Source organism: Salminus brasiliensis, chromosome 18 (assembly GCF_030463535.1).
Source record: "Salminus brasiliensis chromosome 18, fSalBra1.hap2, whole genome shotgun sequence".
NCBI classification, from domain to species: Eukaryota; Metazoa; Chordata; class Actinopteri; order Characiformes; family Bryconidae; genus Salminus; species Salminus brasiliensis.
Window position 1 is genome coordinate 24,839,127 of NC_132895.1, and position 19,590 is coordinate 24,858,716.

General features: G+C 40.5%; 1 protein-coding gene across 2 annotated transcripts in view; it reads right to left on the minus strand.

The window, feature by feature from the left end:
- Nucleotides 1–15,194, minus strand: part of shroom1 (shroom family member 1) — a 29,707-nt gene extending 14,513 nt beyond the window's left edge. The window contains exon 1 of one of the 2 annotated variants that reach the window (XM_072662331.1): nucleotides 15,108–15,194. The gene's annotated coding sequence lies outside the window, so the exon portion shown is untranslated. Of the gene's footprint in view, nucleotides 1–5,169; nucleotides 5,214–15,107 lie in introns of those variants that run through there. The other variant, XM_072662332.1, reaches the window with a different exon arrangement.
- Between the last annotated feature and the right edge of the window lie 4,396 nt (nucleotides 15,195–19,590).

Consider the following 19,590-nt stretch of genomic DNA (forward strand, 5'->3'; position numbering starts at 1 on the left):
ACATAGAATTACAATATGTAATACCTCATTACAAATATATATATACATGTCTTTATAAACATTTGGGATATCTAGTTTAAAAAGATTTGTTTTACACCTTTATAGAATAAAACTCCCTTTTTTTGTGTTTAATGAATATCAATTTATGAATCTTTTCTGTTTGTCACTCCGCATGACACATCTCCAAAGAACATTTTTAAAATAAAACTGCTCTCCTTGATCAAACTAGCAGTACTGCATCATCATATTTCAACACTGTTTTGAATGGCCTACTTCACTTTCTAGCTTTAGATTTTTCAGTTCTATTTTACAGTTTTTCCCTAGTTAGACCTGTCTCTAGATATTACTTGAGGGACCAGTTAGTTCACTGGCTTAAACACACATCTAGAAACAAGTGTGACAAACATTTAGGAACTTATTGTTCGGCAAAGTAGAGACAAGCCACAGTTGTCTAGCTAAGTTGGAAATAATACCTGGTTTCTGGCCTAGACAGATGCCAAAAGCTTACTATGCTAGTATAGTCATGTAACAAACTAAAACCTTTTTTTAATTAAAAAGAAAACACATTTTAATAAAATAATATATTTGAAATAAAACTTATTTTCAGACATTGTGCTCATGAGGTCTTGTCTACTTTAAAAAATGACTCTTTTAAATAACCAGTGGGCAGTGGTGGCTCAGTGGTTAGAGTGCCGGGATATCGATAACAAGGTTGTGGGTTCGATTCCCAGGCTTGGCAAGCTGCCACTGTTGGGCCCTTGAGCAAGGCCCTTTACCCTCTCTGCTCCCTGGGCGCTGGAGTTGCCTGCCCACCGCTCTGGGTGTGTGTGTACTCATTGGCCCTAGTTCACTACCGTGTGTGTTCACTCCCACAGATGGGTTAAATGCGGAGGACACATTTCACTGTGCGGTGCACACTGCACAGTGTCAAATATGTGCACCTTTACCTTTTTTACCAAATGTCCAAATTAAGACCTACAGACCCACAGTTTGATGCTAAAACTTTACTTGTGTATAAAGCTAATGAATCATTTCCTGAAATTACAGTACTTTGAAGATTAACACCCCAGAGAGTCACGCTAGCGGACAATTATCCAGAATTTTAAACAAACAGAACTTGAATTAAAGCATTTAAAATAATAAAGACATTTATATTTATCATCACACAACCAAACTGCCTCATAACTACTCATTCAAAACCAAACCCAGCTTTCTTCATTGTAAAGAACCTTTAAGCAACATTGTTGTTTTGAACTTCCTGCCATTTCCACCTGCCAGATGAATGTGTGAGTCACAAAGGCTTACAAACAACATGGGCAAGCTATTCTTAACCTCAAGCACTCAAGCACACCACTCTGAGACCAACATCTACATGGTAGAAGCGCATTTCTTATTTTGTCTCTTAAAAAAATAAATAAATATAGAGGCAATCACTCGCAATAACAACACCTCTGTGTTAATGACAAATCTGTTCATACATGAAAACTTTAGGTGACAATATTCTGAGTAAAAGTTTAGAGTACAGTGATGGTCCCAAGATCGTAAATTTATCTTATACAAAACGTAGCTACCTAAAATTAAGGCAGCCCTCCAACAACATCTATTGAATGGATGCGATGGCCCTTACACAGCATCCCTGACCTAGAACATACACATGAATGTACGGAGTCAATGTCAATGAGGCGGTCCAACCTTGGTTTCCTTTATAACAACAAGGCTGGGGGAATTCCACAAGTGTTTCCGGATGCAGGGAGCACTTATTTTTCTGCTATGAAGACTGGACCATGGAGGGGGGGGGGGGGTCATCACATGTATGCCATGCTATGCTATGTTGACTTCCAAGAAGAGGGAGTCAAATTCCTCAGTATGCTTGCAGGCAAATGCAGTATAATATGCAGTGGATTATTAGATTTTGTGACTCCGACAACAACAAAATAGGTACTGTAAGTACTGACCCAGCCGGGAAAAGACGTCTGTCTAGGATTACAGGGCACATGTAGAGGGGTTCCTCCGTTTTGACTTTCGGCCTAGACATTTAAAGCTATTGACAATAATCCACAGCACGAGTAGCAGGTCCAATATCTGGGACACAAATACAGTATGTAGAGCACATATTAAAATAATACCCAACTGAGCCCAAGTTTGTCCAATAAATAAGGGGAAAAAAGTACTTCTCAAAGGTGGTGCCTACATTCTGCTACTGTGTTCCTCTAACCATTGTTTTGTGTATTCATTGTTTGAACCTTAATTCACTTGAAATCAGTGATATTTGACATGTCATGTTTCCCTGAAATAATTAAAAATGTATTAAACTGCTGTGATTTCAAAGATGTACACATCTATTAAATGTGTTGAGTAAACACAAAAAAATCCTGCAGAACATTGTAGCCATATGAAGACATGCTACAAAGAAAACAAGCTGCACAAATCACCTCCAACTATACAAGGGGGCGGGGGGTCATGAGTGTGGAAACAGAAGCTCAAAAAGGTGTCAGTGAACAATGTTTTGTCTAACAACATCTTCTCACACACGTCCTTACACAGCCAAACACCCGTTCACGCTTCAGGAGAATCAGAGCAGCCAGAGTCATGAGTCACGAGCCAAAAACTAGACTGTTCGACACAAAGAGCACAAAAAAGGGCCCAAATCCTGAAAATTGTTCCTCTTCAGGGAGTAACGAGGCCAACCAAGAACACCCATATATAGAGAAGGAGTGAGTGAGTGAGTGAGTGAGAAATTGTGGAGGGGAGAGGGAGAGTAAAAGGCCCGATTAGAGAGCAGCTTGGCGATACAGTCCTTCTTTGTGGTCAGATAAAGTAAAAAAAAAGTCCAAAAGTAACAGATATTATTGATGCTCAGGCAAACCCAAGGTAAAGGTCACATTCTAAAGTCAAATTCAGGCATCGTACACTGGCATGCAAAAGTCTGGGCACCCCTAAACAGAAATTCAGAAATTCTGTTACTGTGAATAGACAAGAGAATAGAAGATTAACTGATCTCCAAAAAGGAATAGTTACACCTACATTAGACCTTAATTAGCTTTTAATTTAGCATTTTTTTTTTTTTTTTACTATCACATCATTCGGAAAGGCCAAGTGATAAAAATTTCAAAGAATTTTGTAACAAGAACACCAATCCTGCATCATGCTTTGGGTTTGCAGGTGGTGGCATTTTACTGGTAGGGAAATGTGTTATATTTTGCTTTAAAAAGTTGGCAAAGTAATGTTTGTCAATCCAGATGCCTTAAGTGTCTCCCACATGGTGAGGCATATGGTTTATTAATTCAACTTTATTAGAACAGTATCTGTATTAGTTTATTTATCAGTATCAGTGCATGCCTATTAAAACACACCACAAAAAGGTTTTACAATGGCCTTCACAGACGAAACTCCTCCAAACAAAAACTGAAAAACTTTTAGCTGCTACATAAAGTGTTAACCAGAAGACCTGTGAAATACAGCATCCAGTGATATTTTATGACAGTTATCATAATGTGAAACTGTCGTACTGTTGCAAACCTATGACAATGTCTGGATTAGTTCTGCCCAGCTGTGAAAAGGCAACAGAAAACATTTCTTCTTCTTCTTCTTCTTAATGCTGACTCTTATATAGTAACACAACCATTGTATTAAAGGCAAGGTAAAGCAAGAGGATACGAAGAACAAATGCTGAGGAAATGACCCATTTCCTTGACAGGGAGCTGTTGTTCTTAATTGCAACCTCTGCGTTCACAGCAGCAGTAGAAGACAGTAACAGCACAAAACGGACCAAAGGCTGAGAAACTTGGTGAGATAGGAGCCTGGCGGCTTCGGAAACCAACGAGCACACAAACAAAGCTTCTTTGTTTGTGCGTATTCAAAACTGTGACAGGGATATGGATAGGAACAGGGTATTTTTATTATCCATTACACCCAACTGTGCTTTTGAGAGGCAAGGAAAGTGCAGAGGGGGGTATTTTCTAATGGAATCACTTCAAAAACAGACATTTGGTAGATGGGACAACAAACATTTCATTATGCATCACATTTGCATTTCCTTACTACTCACAATTATAGGTCACTCCTGGAACAAAAAAGTGCTGAAGCTAAAGACAAGTGAGACTTTGGCACTTCAGCACTTCAGCACTTTTCTAAAGAGTAGACTGACTGATACTTATTTGTTAAATATTTAAGTGTTTTTGTCATTTTATCTTTGCTTTAAGATGCTTAGAGTCATGGCAGGATAACTTAGTAAGATAACCCAATATATTTGAATAAGAAATATGCCTAAAATAAAAAAAGGGTTCCTTTTGTTAATGCACAAAAAATGTATTCCCATGACAGACACCTGATTTGGACTGGCTGGATTTTTTCCCCCAATCCCCTAAATGCCAGCGAGGCAGCCCCACCAAAGCCTTATCGGTACTCTGGAGGTCTGGTAATTACACAAGGAAAGGAATGTGCAAGATAAGCTGACACAGGTAAAACAAATATGACCAGCACATACTGTATTATGTCATTAGTCTCTATGAGTAACAATCTGTACTGCGAGTTGGGTGGGCAAATATTAGTTTTAGGGCCAGACATTCTTCTTAATTGCCAGAAGGCAAAAAGATGTTCTGACCACAGGGCAACACTAGCAACACCATTATGAGACTAATATTACACTGAAGGTTTAATCGAAAACCACAGTTTAACCAAAGTTTAATTTTCATCCTTACATAATTTCTAATCCTTACAGAGAGAAATATCACTGGTTACTTCCTGACAACAGTGATTACAATGCTGGCAAACTTCAGACGTGCAGGAAATTCTTGGAATCATTAAGAACGTTCAGCCATTGGAAGCTGGGAAAGAATCTTCGAAGCCTGCCAGACCCATTTCGCTGCTTCTGCAGTTTTGTTAGAAAACATGCTAAAAATGACAGGCAATCCTACCTGGGCAGATAGACTCTCCAAAATCTCAAATTACATTAACGACACAGGTCAAATGTTGACATGTGATCAAGTGACACTTACCTGCCAGTTACCAAGTTGCTCTCTTCAGAACATGGCGAACCATGGTACTGTACATGGGATTTCATCAGACATGAAACACTTAAAATGATTTGCATATGCTCACAAACTGAAAATCATACAAATACAACAAGCTAGCAAGCTAATGAGCAAGCAAATCAAACACAAGGCTCACCCTTGTTTCATACGGTCCTCATTTACATGACTCCAGAGTGTACAGACCCACAGACAACCCAGCCATTTAGCTCTGGAACTTAGTTATTTTCCTTTTCGGTTGGCTCGAAGACTCTGTTAATAATTAAGTGGAGGCAGAGAACACTCACTTATGCATTATTTACTCTATTCGCCAGCTCTGTCAACGTGCACGCACAGTAACAGACAGCAGTCGGTCTTATGGGAATAAGAAGACCTCAGCGCATGGGGTGAAAAAATTTGGTAACGAAGACCCTCCTGCTCTAAACTGCGCTCCTGGCCTCCATAAGAATGCTAGGTGAAGACATGACCTCATCTTTGCGCTATGAGGAGCACAAAGTCGACTGCTGAAAGTTGACATTCCTCAATGGGCAATCGAATGACCATGAGAAGGTACACTACACTTCCAGTCGTGCTGAACAAGTGCAGGCAGCCATCCAAGGTGCCAAGGTGCCAAGGTTGCTTTTTTATATTACTAGGTCTACAGTGAAGTGAAGTGAAACCAAACGCGGCAAAGATGCATGGACATAACTTCTGTTAGGTAGCAAACAAGTGGAGAGGAACACTTTGTTCCAAACATGACCTGAGAAAGAGAAGGTGCATTTGCATGGTTGCATTACAGATTTGACTTGCAAAAAAGACACAGTTTCACCAGCTATGAAGACATTACACAACTACCCCTATGTACAACATTCTCCTGTAAAATAAATCCCCTCCCCAATGTAAACAGGCGAGTAGAGCTTTCTTATTAACATGCTATAAAGGCTTAAACTTTCATTTGCTCATGCTAACTCTCTGGAGTGTGTTTTCAATCTGCTCGGGTTCATTCGGAGAGTTGCAGAACATCACTCCATCCCTCCATGTTGCCTGAAGCGTTGCACAAAGCCCAGCTAGAATTAGAAACCTAACCCCAGCAATAATGACTACAGCAAAGAAGATGAGCTTTCCAGCTCTGTTTCTCAGGCTCTGAAGTTTGATACAAAGACTTTTATGGTCAAGTCTGAACACTGCACTGCAAGATAATGGCTGCTATTAAGCTCTTAATGGTGGCAATGCGATGGAACGTGTGGCAAGATCTCCTGAGCGCTCATTATGTTCGCTACAATACTTTTCTTAATTCCAGCTGATGAAAAAGACCACCCATTAGAACAGGTATTCGAGAGATCCAGAGATCAAGACAGAGAGAGAGAGAGAGAGAGAGAGAGAGAGAGAGAGAGAGAGAGAGAGAGAGAGAGAGAGAGAGAGAAGAGAGAGAGAGAGAGAGAGAGAGAGAGAGAGAGAGAGAGAGAGAGAGAGAGAGAGAGAGAGAGAGAGAGAGAGAGAGAGAGAGAGAGAGAGAGAGAGATTAAACTTCAGCCTGTTGCTCTGCAATAGTACCACGCTTGCTGAACTTTGCTACCTGGCACCAGTGCAGAGTGAGAGAGTGTGCGCGAGAGAAAGCGAGAAAGCATGAGAGAGAGCAAGAAAGCATGAGAGAGAGCGAGAGGGTGAGAGCAAGTAAGAGAGAGGGAGAACCACAAGAGAAAAATGAGAAAAGAGAACAGGGACTAAAATGATAGAACCACTGCTAAACACAGCGGATGTCAGGTTAAGGGAGCAATAGTGGCCTTGTTCTGCAATTCTGCAACACTCTACTGTCTGCAGTGCAAATACACTATAATTACGTGATAAACTCTGAGGCTTCCACATGACAGTGTAATGTAAATACCTCTTTTATGTGCTAATGTGACAACGCTATCACTGGAGCTGTAGATATCTTAAGGTGCGGTGACGGCTCATCACGCACACCTTCTCATCAGGGGCAATAAGGTTGAAACCTTAGCGTCTGGCACGGTTCGCCATGCTAATCTGCACGCACTGACTGTACGATGCGTTACAAGACGCGGGCAGTGTTGCTCCTACACTAGGACTGAACGCAGTAGTTAGATATATAGCAGTATTACAGTCTGAACAGTCTGCATGAAAAACAGAAATCTTTTTGACTAAACAGTCCAACCCTTTGAAAAGTTGTCAAATTAATCACAATGAAAAGCTCTCTGGTTTGCCCTGAATACATATCTCTGTTTGCCAAGTCATTTTCACAGCCTTTACAAAAGGCCCGCTCCTTCTCCCTGTTCCTTCTGTCCTTTCACTCCTGCTTTGATCGCCTGTTTTATTCCTTCTCTGACTGACTGACAAATGATGACTTTCTCTAATTGATAAACCACAACCGAGCCACCGGCTGACTGACTAAAACTAAAACGGTCAGATCTACAGTAAGTGTCCCAAACAGTATCTGTCTTTGTTCTGACCCTGTATAGATACATAACTTCTTTTTATTCTAGCTAAGCAGCATTAATAAATTCACCAACAGACATTTAGTGAATTGAACACGTTCATAAATATTAGCTTGTTCATCACAGAAGTTTCATTCATCAGATCAGCGATGTGCAGCAGTCTCCCTGAGCCCAAACCTGAAGTCCTGCCCCCACCTGAGGATTGAAGATTTTAATTCATTCTGTCACGGGGTTTCACTGCCTGTTCTTCAACCCCCTACATGAAATGAAGATTCTGATTGGTTCTGCGGCAAGCAAGTATCATTCAGATACTTGAGAAAGTACATTTCTCATAGAAAATGAGAAATGTACACTTCTGGAATGTCCTAGTCAAAGTCCTGGCCTAAACGTTATTGAAATGCTATGGGCTGAAACGCTCAGTTCATGCTCAAAGGCCTACAAATGTCACTGAGCTAAAGCAGTTCTGCAAGGACCAGTGAGCCACAATTCCTGCAACAGCATTGAGAGACACTAATTAAGAACTACAGAAAGTGTTTGGTTGTAGATATTGCAATCAGCTACTGAAAGAAAGGGGACAATCACTTCTTTACACAGGGGAATTTTGGTGATGAATATTCTTTCTTAATAAATACATAAAATGTCTTTCACAATGTTGTGTCATCTTAAGCGTTATTAGGCGAAAAATCAATTAAACCCTATTCGGCCAGGATTAGTTTTACAATTTAAGTGTGGGGGAGTCATTTTTACCTGAGTTTCTATGTGATTTTGGTCCAGTTCTGTCATTTTTATGGATTGCACTTCTGCGTCACTAAAGATTCAGGCGTGTTTAACCTTTTAACAAGCCATAAAAGTGGAGGTGCTTCTTTTTGTGCATGGCACAAATACCTCAGTCAAATCCAGACGACCAACTGAAGAACTCCAGCTTTAGGGAAGTCATTGTTAAAGTAGCCTAAAGCATACACGCGTGTTATGAACATGTAGCCACTCCAATCTCAGTCATTTATACTGTGTGAATCAGTTCTGTAGCAAAATTACATAAATACACCTGGTAAAACTATTCTCGTTCAAATAGGGCTTTAGAACTAAAAACTGTGTTTAACCCTCTGAAGTCTAAGGGCACTTTCTTGATTTTTGCATATCTTCTTAAAATTCCCCTTTAAAGGCACATGCATATTAGATAATACACACATTTTAAATTAACAGAATAATCTCAGCTATATTGACACTCCTGTGACCTAGAGCACTGTGTGAAGAGACACTCTGACCCTAAACCTAAAAGTTCATATACACCAAGACCACTAGTGAAAACCCTGCTAGTCATAGTGAAAGTTGGCAAGGTGGTAAAATGCAGTGGTCACTTCAGGAGAAAATGGTTGGTTTCTAACTTGTTTTTAGTTTTCTGAGACAATCTTTTGTAAAACAGCACATCATTGTCTGACTCTGCTAGATATCGCAAGAAGGCTTTACCTCATTGGTGCTTTTCCGAAGGCCTGAGGCTAGGAAAATCAAGGAAGCGAGTGTGTATCTGTGCTAGACTAAAAGCTAACCCTAACTGCACACTGCCAGACAGAATATTAGCGATATTAGCACTAATTAAAAAATCTTGTTGTGTTTTGTGCCTTGCTGTATATTAGCTAATTAGAGCAGAGATTCTCAAATTATTCATGAGCCCGTCATAAAAGAAAAAACAGCTCATTTCATTCTGAGACCAAATCATAAAGTTGTTAAAGGGCATGTTAAACCCAACCAAAGTAAAACTTCTTAATGCCATAATTTATTGTGATTTATGACTTATGGCCAAGACATGATTCACATCTGAGGTTTTCTCATTAAGTAGTGGGAGATGCTATGTTAATGCAAGCTAACAATCACTGGACATAGACTGTCATCAACCCCATGTCTGCCCAAACATCTCCAGATCTCAGTTTGCTAATCACAGAACAAAACAATGTGGTTAACAACACTGTCTGGCTTACTTTAGTCCATAAACACAAATGTAAAGCAAATAGAGCTGAACAGAGTTCTACTTTATCTATCCACTGATTTTGCTAAATTAATAAAACATGAATAAGGGTTTATGTAGCATTTTGACTGATTCTTGAGTCTTTGCTTGATCTACTGCATCTGGGGTGATGTTAACCATGTTAATTTGATATGCAATGTTGTGTGTTTGAATAACAAAAGCACACAATCAGGCTTTGACACCAAAAAGCCTTTTAAAGTTATGGTGTGTGACATATCACCTTCTATTCAGGCTCTATTTACTACTATTATACAGTGTTTTACTTCTTTTGCGAGGTAAAAAGACTGATATACTGGGATCTTAAGCATGTGCAAACAAGCTGAAATTCCAGCTCAGTGCTTTAGTGGTTCTTTGTCATGCTTGATTGTTTTTGACTGAAACAATCTGCCGAAGTCCCCAGCAGCGATCAGACCTCACCACAGCCAATCAACAGCACCCACTGAGAGCCCTGTCCAATCACGGCTCTCATATCATGCACCATGACATTCCAGAGCAGGTCAAGCCACTCAGAGCAACGGGTTCTCAAGGACCTGTTGATGTAAACTATTCATTCTCCAGATTTCCTCAAGTAAATCATTTTTTTCCACTGTAAATGAAACACAGCTGAAACACAAACTGCTACATCCGTCCAGCGCTGTGAAACTGAAGCTCGCACTGAACGTTATAGAGCTTGTTTTCGGTCACTGTTTATCCTCATACAAGACTCACAAAACGCTGACAATGACTATTCCTTACCAGTTGGACACTCAAAACATATTACTCAACGAGGTCAACATTTCCTGTTTCCAAAATTGGCACACGCATGGTTTACTGTCAACAATAGGTCAGACGAAAAGTGTGAAGGGGGAAAAAAAGATGCATTTAAAGCATGACTAATCACTTGCTAATACATGCACTTGATAGACCGTAATTAGAACACAAAGACAAGCCGGAGCTGATTCCATGTCTACATCTGCTAATCGAGATTCCAACACTAACAATCTGGATTGATAACAAGCGTAAACATGGAGCAGTCCATTTTTAAAAATGTTAAATTAACAGGAATATTATGATTGAAGCCATTATTTTCTTCTGATACCGAAAAACAGAAAATATAAAACTATATATTATTTCAAAATACTAGAATATGAATTCTACACAGTTCTCTTGCTGAGGTCTACTTAGAACAGGGACAGTTGTAGTGATTTCTGACACAAGAACTCATCGTAGACAGACTACTGTTATATTAAAAAGCCAGCAGATTGAGCACTGCTTCAAGCCAATATGTAACCATTCTCTAAAATGCCATACTTAATCATTTACGTTCACTAAAAACCTCAAAGTTCATTCAGAAAAGGTTTTTGCATGCACGCACACACAAACACACAGGCATGCAAAAGTTTGTGCACCCCTGGTCAAAAGTTCTGGTACTGTGAATAGTTAAGTGAGTAGAAGAAATAAGGCATATAAAGCATGAAGGTGTTAAAGAAGTCAAAGATAAAACACACTTCAACACTCAAAATCAGAAAACCTTTACCAAGGTCCCAAACCTTAATTAGCTTGTAATGGCTATGGTTTGATCACCATCATCATTAGGTAAGGTCAGGTAAGGTCAGGTAAGGTCAATGTCAAAGCTTTATAAAATACCTGGGGTGTGTCCTAATTGATTAATTAATTGAGTAATTAATTAATTACTAATACTGACTAGTTTTTGAATATGAGTATGTAGTATAGATACGTGTCAAATACACTGTACAACAACAGAAAGTCAGAAAACGAGGCCTACATAACAACATTACATGAAATTGCGCAGACTTACTTCACTTGTCTTTTATACGCCTCATGTTTTTATGATCCGCACTGACCCTGACCTCATTAAAAGGATCAGACGTTGGCATGACCAGTTCACATGGAGTATAAAAATGCAACAGTGAAATTTTATACACCTTCTACAACCATGTCATTAAAAATCTGCACAATACAATAAATAACTCATCGCTGATCATAAAAAAAAAACACTGGGCACAACCATCTAAGTAGGGATTAGGCAGGGATGAACCAGGACTATTTCAGTGGATTGTGTATTGGAGGTCAGTTGGATTGGATTATAAGATATTGAACACACTATAAAATGGCCATTAAAAAAGTTTGTTACCAAACAAAATAACCCATTCCAGTCACATTACATAACCTGTTTACTAAAACACAGTGCTTTTACTTCAGCGTTATTTACACATGACCTAAATTAAGCAGCTGTATTTTTTACAGAATCCCACAGATCACATTGGAATGGAACTAGCAAATACTTACCATTAAGGCACTCAGATCAGGGGGCACTGGATCAGGACAGCCATACAGATAAGCGTTTGCCATGTCATTTGGTGATACCACAACCAGATACAACTAGATATTTTACATAAAAAATGTAATTCCTACTTATCGCATATCAAGCCCACACAATTACCCAGTAGTACGACAAACCGGCACCATTGCTAGTCTTACTCTAGGTTACTTACTTGTGTAAATGAGTTAGTCAGTCAATTTGTTAATCAAGTGTTGACAGGTCTTGCGGGCCAATTTGTAGCCAGTTAATTGTAAAGAATACATTTATCAACACAGTACTACTACTGCTACTACACTGGTAAAACATTTCATTTAAATAATTTTATTTATTTATTTATTTTATTTAAATCAGCAAATAATCTCCTGTACTTTAAGTTCAATGATTCATTTCATGTGAATGAAATAATTTAAACCCTGTAATAGAATGAAATAAATATATATATATATATATATATATATATATATACACACACACATACATACACACACATTCATGCTCAGAATGAAGAACCAGAATGATGCTCAGAATGAACTGAGGACCTTCACAGTTGGAGGCTGTAACGCTAACCACTACACAATGTCTTATGTAATACTAGGAAGTAGGGCTGCATGACATAGCATTACTTTTTTCTGCGATAAATTCATGACCAAACACACTGGGATATTAATGATGAACTTAGGATATCGAGCACTGGAGTTAAATAAATGAGAACAGTGTGGATTTTTTTCTTTTGTATCAAGCAGCAAAATGACATGTTTGATTTAATTTTACATTGCAACTGAACCACTGTTGGGCCCTTGAGCAAGGCCCTTTACCCTCTCTGCTCCCCGGGCGCTGGAGTTGGCTGCCCACCGCTCTGGGTGTGTGTGTGTGCTCACTGCCCCTAACACGTGTGTGTGTGTGTGAGTGTGTGTTCACTACCAGATGGGTTAAATGCGGAGGACACATTTCACTGTACACTGTACAGTGACAAATGCGTGCACCTTTACCTTTTAAACTCAGAGACTGAACTAAACCCCTTACCCACGTGCATGTGCATTCTGTCTGTGGTTAAATATCTATGCACCTTATACTCACTACCTCTACTCAGTATTAAGTCATATTTATTGTATTTATTGCATTGTCTTTTTAATTTAACGTTGTTACCTACATCTACTTTTGCAGTCTGTCATGAGCTGTATTGCTTTGTTCTCGTTTTGTTCCACATTGCACCTTTGTTCTGGGGAAAATGCAATTTCATTCCACTGTGTACTTGTACTTGTTTTTGTGCAGTCCTAGTAGGAACACAATAACTACAGAATTCAAGTTAGTAATCTGATTTTAAGTAATACTTAGTGTGTTATGAATGGGTCAGAATATTCTTAAGTTTACAAACATGTTTAAGAACAATGTTAATTATGATGGTTTTGGGTAATTCTCGTATTTTTAACAATATTCTTACGTACAAGGTTACAAAGTTCTTAGTGTTATACATGTTTTGAGAAAATCCACCCTGGACAGTTAGTGCTCTCCTCCAAGCGAGTTGAGCCGTCAAATAATGTTGTATTAGCAGCAGTTCCAAAAGTTACTTGCCAAAACTTATAACTGACAAACATTTTAAAATGCACTTACTTACGAGGGTTTTACTGTATTCATATTTTCAGGTTTTTATATAATTATTAATTCAGATGTTAGAATTCTATTAAATATATCATGTCAAATCATAGTTTATTGGTCTTGGTTATGTTATACACGGTACACAACTACCCAATCATATACCAAACCATATATCAAACAAGATAGAAGACCAGCTAAAAATATATATGAAAAAACATTAAAATATGAAATATACAGCAATATACTGAAGCAGAGGTTGTAAATCAAAAGTGTACAGGATTAATGTCCAGTGCAAAAAGAATAAGGTAAAATGTTGGCTATAAAGTGAAGATATGAACAAACATGCAAAAGTGCATTTGCCGTCCAGCGTCATGCAATATATGTTTTATTTTGTCTTGACCAATAACAGAGGTTATCACAAGAGACGGCCCCTTTGCAATCACTGACCACTGTGCTAAATCAGAGATAGAAACAAACACTGCCCATCTACTAGTCAGAACACTGGAATGAGAGATAACGTGGCGTCCTGCTTACTGTACATGGTGCCACCTGTTTTTAGGTGATACCCTGAGTTGATCGGACACCGACCGGCCAAAGCAGCAGCTCACCATGCCTGATTATACCGGTTTAAAAAGTGCATAGCCTACATCAGTGGTTCCCAACCCTGGTGCTGGTTGACCCCTGCCCTGCACATTTTAGTGTTTATCCGGCTCCCAACACACCAGACTCAGCTGATCAGCTAATTAATAAGCCCGCCCTGATCGGAGGTGGTGTGCATGACAGGAAGGGGGTCCTCCAAGACCAGGGTTGGAAACCACTGGCCTACGCAACGGCCCTGGTACGGCATTTATGCAGCCAGCTGGAATCAGGTGTGTGTAAGTGTGAGGACGCCGAGGACACCGGGAGGCAGTGTTCACACCAAAGGTGAAGTGATTGGGTTTCAGCACCAGGACAAAACCCCAGTGTCCAGTTTCCTCCAAACAATGCACCCCGATTTTGCCATTTTTCCAACTCTGAATTAAACATAGAGACATTACCAGGCCTAACGGACACACTGAATAATTCAGTGACCTCTGTGGAGACCACTAGCTTAGAAAAACAGCGAAGCACAACTGCAGCTCCTACTCCCACCTTTCTCACTTTCAACAGGTAACAGTGATAAGCACCAAGGGTTCACCCAAACTCTCCACAGTTCTTATCTAAATGACTTCAGCTGCTTATTTGCTGTGCTGGTGTTAGAAAAGCACATTTCTCACTTGCTCTTTGTTCCTCCACAGAGAAGAAACTGGCATAAGCTTCCTATAGAATATCCTCCTCAGGCAGCCCTGAGGAGTTCACACTGAACGGAAACAGGTTTGGTGAAGACTGGTCGTCTCTGCTCGGCGCCTAAAGAGACCAGCTAGCTAGCTACCTGTGTAAGAGTTTAGGACACCGGTTGCAAAGCTTGGTTTAAAGCAGTCGGGACAGTCTGTCCAGGACTGAAACACACATGTGAAGTAGCTAGAAAAGCCCTTTAAAAGCGAGGCACAGCGGCTTCACTTCTACTTTTACTTTTACTGTACGTTCCGGTCCAGCAGCTCCGGGGCAGCCCGGCCAGGAGAGACACCTGAGAACAAGCCGTTGAAGACCGAAACTCTCGCTGTTGATGCTGTAAACAAAACCCCACCGACAGCTTTTCACGACACGTCTCCAGCAGTACTCACCTGTAGCGCCGCTCGGGTGTTCCCCGTCCTCACGAGTGTCCCACATCCGAGGAGAAGGAACCAACGGCCCCTCGCTGCTGAGCTCTCTCCTCCCCGAGCTTCCCTCAGGCACAAACACCCAAACCTCGGCGCGAGCTGCACCTCCAGCAGAGAGCGCGGAGCTCGAGAGGTGAACCTCAACGCGAGCCAATCAGCGCACGGGGGGCGTGGCTACGCGCCTCAGAACGAGGCTGATGGAGGGTTACTGTGAAGGGAGCTAGATAGGTAAAGCGGCGCTGAAGGAGAGGGGTCACCTAGTTCATTATGTAGCGACACTGACAGCACGTCCAGGGACGTCCATGGCGTGTGAGAAATGCAATGAAAGATCTCGAAATATGTGCAAAGGTTTGTGCACAGCTGAGCAAGAATAAAAGCTGTCATTAGCAGTGCTCTGATCCCGAGGCAGCTGAGGAAAGACACCCATATTCACCATTTGTGTTGGACATGTGCTGGAATGTGGCCTCCGCCTTTAACCCATTCGTGAAGTGAACACACACACACACACATACACACTATTGATCAAACACACACAGTGACAGTGAGCACACATGCCTGGAGCAGTGGGCATCCATTGCTGCTGGGGAGCACAGAGGGTCTTGCTCAAGGGCCCAACAGTGGCAGCTTGCAGAGCCTGTGTATCGAACCCACAACCCTGTCACCAATAACCTGTGGCTCTAACCGCTTTGGACTCCCCTTCGTGAAATTGAAGCCCGGTCCCCATGTGACTGGCGGGGATACTAATATATATATATATATATATATATATATAAATACAATCACTGAGGGATTTTACTGGGAAAATACATTTACATTTAAGGCATTTAGCTGACGCTCTTATCCAGAGCGACTTACAAGGTGACTCGTATTACAGAGGTGGGCCAATGTAGTGTTAGGAGTCTTGCCCAGGGACTCTTATTGGTGTAGCACAGGATAGTCACCCAGACTGGGAATCAAACCCTGGTCTCCCACATGGTGTAATAGCTCATTAGCTGCCAGTGGTTTTATCTGTTGTGCCACACCAACCACTACACACACCAAACACACCAACCACTACCAACCAATACTTCAATAAGTGTGCAATGATGAAGAAATATATATACATATGTAGATATATATACATAGCCTCTCCATTATTGTCATTTTTGGCTCCCTGACATAATTTGAATTTGGCTGTTGTTACATTGTTTTCCAAATGTCATGATAAATGGACCAATAGAAAAGCTCCAAAATGAATCTTGAAAATTTAATAAATCAAAGTGAAAACATAGAAATTCAGGTATTCACTTTCACTAAGTTCATTACATATATATAATCTTTTATATTTTTTAGGATCTTAAATCCATTACATATAGATAACATCTTATATACACTATATTGTCAAAAGTATTCGCTCACTCATCCAAATCATTGAATTCAGGTGTTCCAATCATTTTCATGGCCACATGTGTATAAACTAAGCACCTAGGCATGCAGACTGCTTCTCCAAACATTTGTGAAAGAATTAGTTGCTCTCAGGAGCTCAGTGAGTTCCAGCATGGTACCGTGATAGGATGGTACGTGTGCAACAAGTCCAGTCGTGAAATTTCCTCACTACTAAATATTCCACAGTCAGTGGTATTATAACAAAGTGGAAGCGATTGGGAACGACAGCAACTCAGCCATGAAGTGGTAGGCCATGTAAAATGACAGAGCAGGGTCAATGGATGCTGAGGAATATTGTGCACAGAGGTCGCCAACTTTCTGCAGATTCAACTTTCTGCAGACCTCCAAACTTCATGTGGCCTTCAGATTAGCTTAAGAACAGTGTGTAGAGAGCTTCATGGACTGGGTTTCCATGGCCGAGCAGCTGCATCCAAGCCTTACATCACCAAGCGCAATGCAAAGCGTTGGATGCAGTGGTGTAAAGCACGCTGCCACTGGACTCTAGAGCAGTGGAGACGTGTTCTCCGGAGTGACGAATCACGCTTCTCCGATGCAATCCAATGGACGGGTCGAGGTTAAGCAGTTGCCATGAGAACGGTACTTGTCTGACTGCATTGTATCAAGTGTGAAGTTTGGTAGAGGGGGGATCATGGTGTGCGGTTGTTCTTTAGGAGTTGGGTTCGGCCCCTTAGTTCCAGTAAAATGAACACTTTATGCTTCAGCATACTAAGACCAAGGTCAATTTCATGCTCCCAACTTTGCAGGAACAGTTTGGGGACGGCCCCTTCTTGTTCCAACATGACTGCGCACCAGAGCGCAAAGCAAGGTCCATAACGACATAGATGAGGGAGTTTAGTGTAGAATAATCTATCCATCCTCCTGACCTCAACCCGATAGATCATCTTTGGAATGAAACAGAGCTGAGACGGCGGGCCAGGCCTTCTCGTCCAACATCAGTGTCTGACCTCACAAATGCGCTTCTGGAAGAATGTGATAAATTTGAATCTGTCAAAATTTCCCATAAACACACTAAACCTTATGGAAAGCCTTAAGGTTCCATGGAAGAAGCTGTTATAGCTGCAAAGGATGGCCTGACATCATATTAAACCCTATGGATTAAGAATGGGATGTCACTCAAGTTCATGTACTTTTGGCCATATAGTGTATATATAATGTTTTGGTGAACTGTTCCTCAAATATGAGTGTGTTTTATAGTGTCATTAATTGATAATAATTATTAATGATTAATTCAGTGATGTTTAATAACCTCCAAAGCATCTCCAGATATTACTTGTAGATGAAAAGCATATTTACACTTACTTACACTTAAATCTGGCGTCATTTACTGGAGAGAGCTGAAGTAGCATACCTGAGGCAATGTAAACATATGGGCTGAGCGTGGCTTGAACAGAAATGCAAACTATTTCACATGTAAGTCAGTAGGCCTCATTATGTTACACTGCACTGTGCAAAAACTGAAAGAAAAAAAAATCACAGAAACAAATCCTCCCTGATCTGGTCAACAGCCTAAGTGTGCTTCTATAGAGGCACAGTGTGGACTGAAGCAACCTAATTACGTTTAAGAGCATTTGCACCGCAGAGCAATGCAAAGGGTTTTAGCTGCTTTCAGGAAGGCTGTGCAGCTGCAATGCAGGCTCTGCCAAGCAGCTTTCAATGGTATTTCAGTGCTTACCTTTTTATCATAAGAAAGGAGCACGCTCACTCGAGGCCCATACACCACCTTAACATATGAATACAATACAAATGAATGTATATTTACTTTGTCTTAGACCGTTTTCATACACTATATGGACAAAAGTATTGGGACACCTGCTCATTCATTGTTTCTTCCAAAATCAAGGGTATTAAAAAAGACATCACCCTTTTTATTGGCTTTCTATTAGACTTTGGAGCACTGTTGTGAGGATTTGATTGCATTCAGCAACAAGAGCGTTAGTGAGGTCAGGATGTTGGATGATGATCACTGCCTCACCTCATCCCCAACTCCCCAACTCATCCCAAAAGTGTTGGATGGAGCACTAGCCATCATTCCAGAGAACACAGCTCCACTGATCTACAGCTCAATACTGGGGGGCTTTGTACATGGACATGGTGCCAATAGGTTCATGTTCATCTGCTGCATCTGAGTCCTATTCTATTGGCATTACGTCTCTACAGGGACTAGACGAGCTGTGTTTTTGCACATCTGTGTCAGTAATGGTTGCAATGGAAAGTAGTGAAATGCATTTATTAGAAAGGGGTGTCCACAAACATTCGGACATATAGTGTATTCCCGTCTGCTCCATTGTCATCAGCATTAGCTGTGATAAATTTGTACTATATCATATATAATTTTTTTTGTTGTGCAAAAGAAATTGTGAAAAACACTCTTAACAAATTTGATATGACCTTCTGTAGTTCAGAGAATGAAGTAAAAAAAAAGGTAAACTAAGCAAAATCAGTAGTATTATCTGAGTGCGCCAGCATTTTCGAAGCGGCAGCAAAATGCCCTTTGACCTGCTGCAGAAGTCTTGTTATGAGCGGAAAGCCTGCACCTTCAACCAGAGTGAACAAGGAGGATTACAGAAGGCTACAAGTTCATACAAATAACAGATAGCTAAGCTGTGGAGGAATCTGGACTCGTATGTTAACAGCAACCAGTGTTTTGTAGTCAACACAACCACTAGCATGCGTAAAAGCAAGACCAGCATATTGTAGCTGCCCAATGAACAAAAATGCATCTCCTAAATGACTTTTTACAGGAGAAGTTGATGAGAAAATGTTCTGAGCTTTGAATGGAAGTTAATGTGAAGAGCTTATTCCAAGTGATTTAGAGGAGTTCTATTGGTCCATTCATTCAGATTTATTTACAGTGTACAGAGCAGCTACAGGGTTCAAACCATGGAGAAAACTAAATAAAGGCTAAAAATAGAGATACATGGTTTACACTGGACAGCAGCGATTGCTTTTTCTAGTCCATTTCTAGTCTATTTCCAATTTTAAGCTCAGACCTCCATAAATG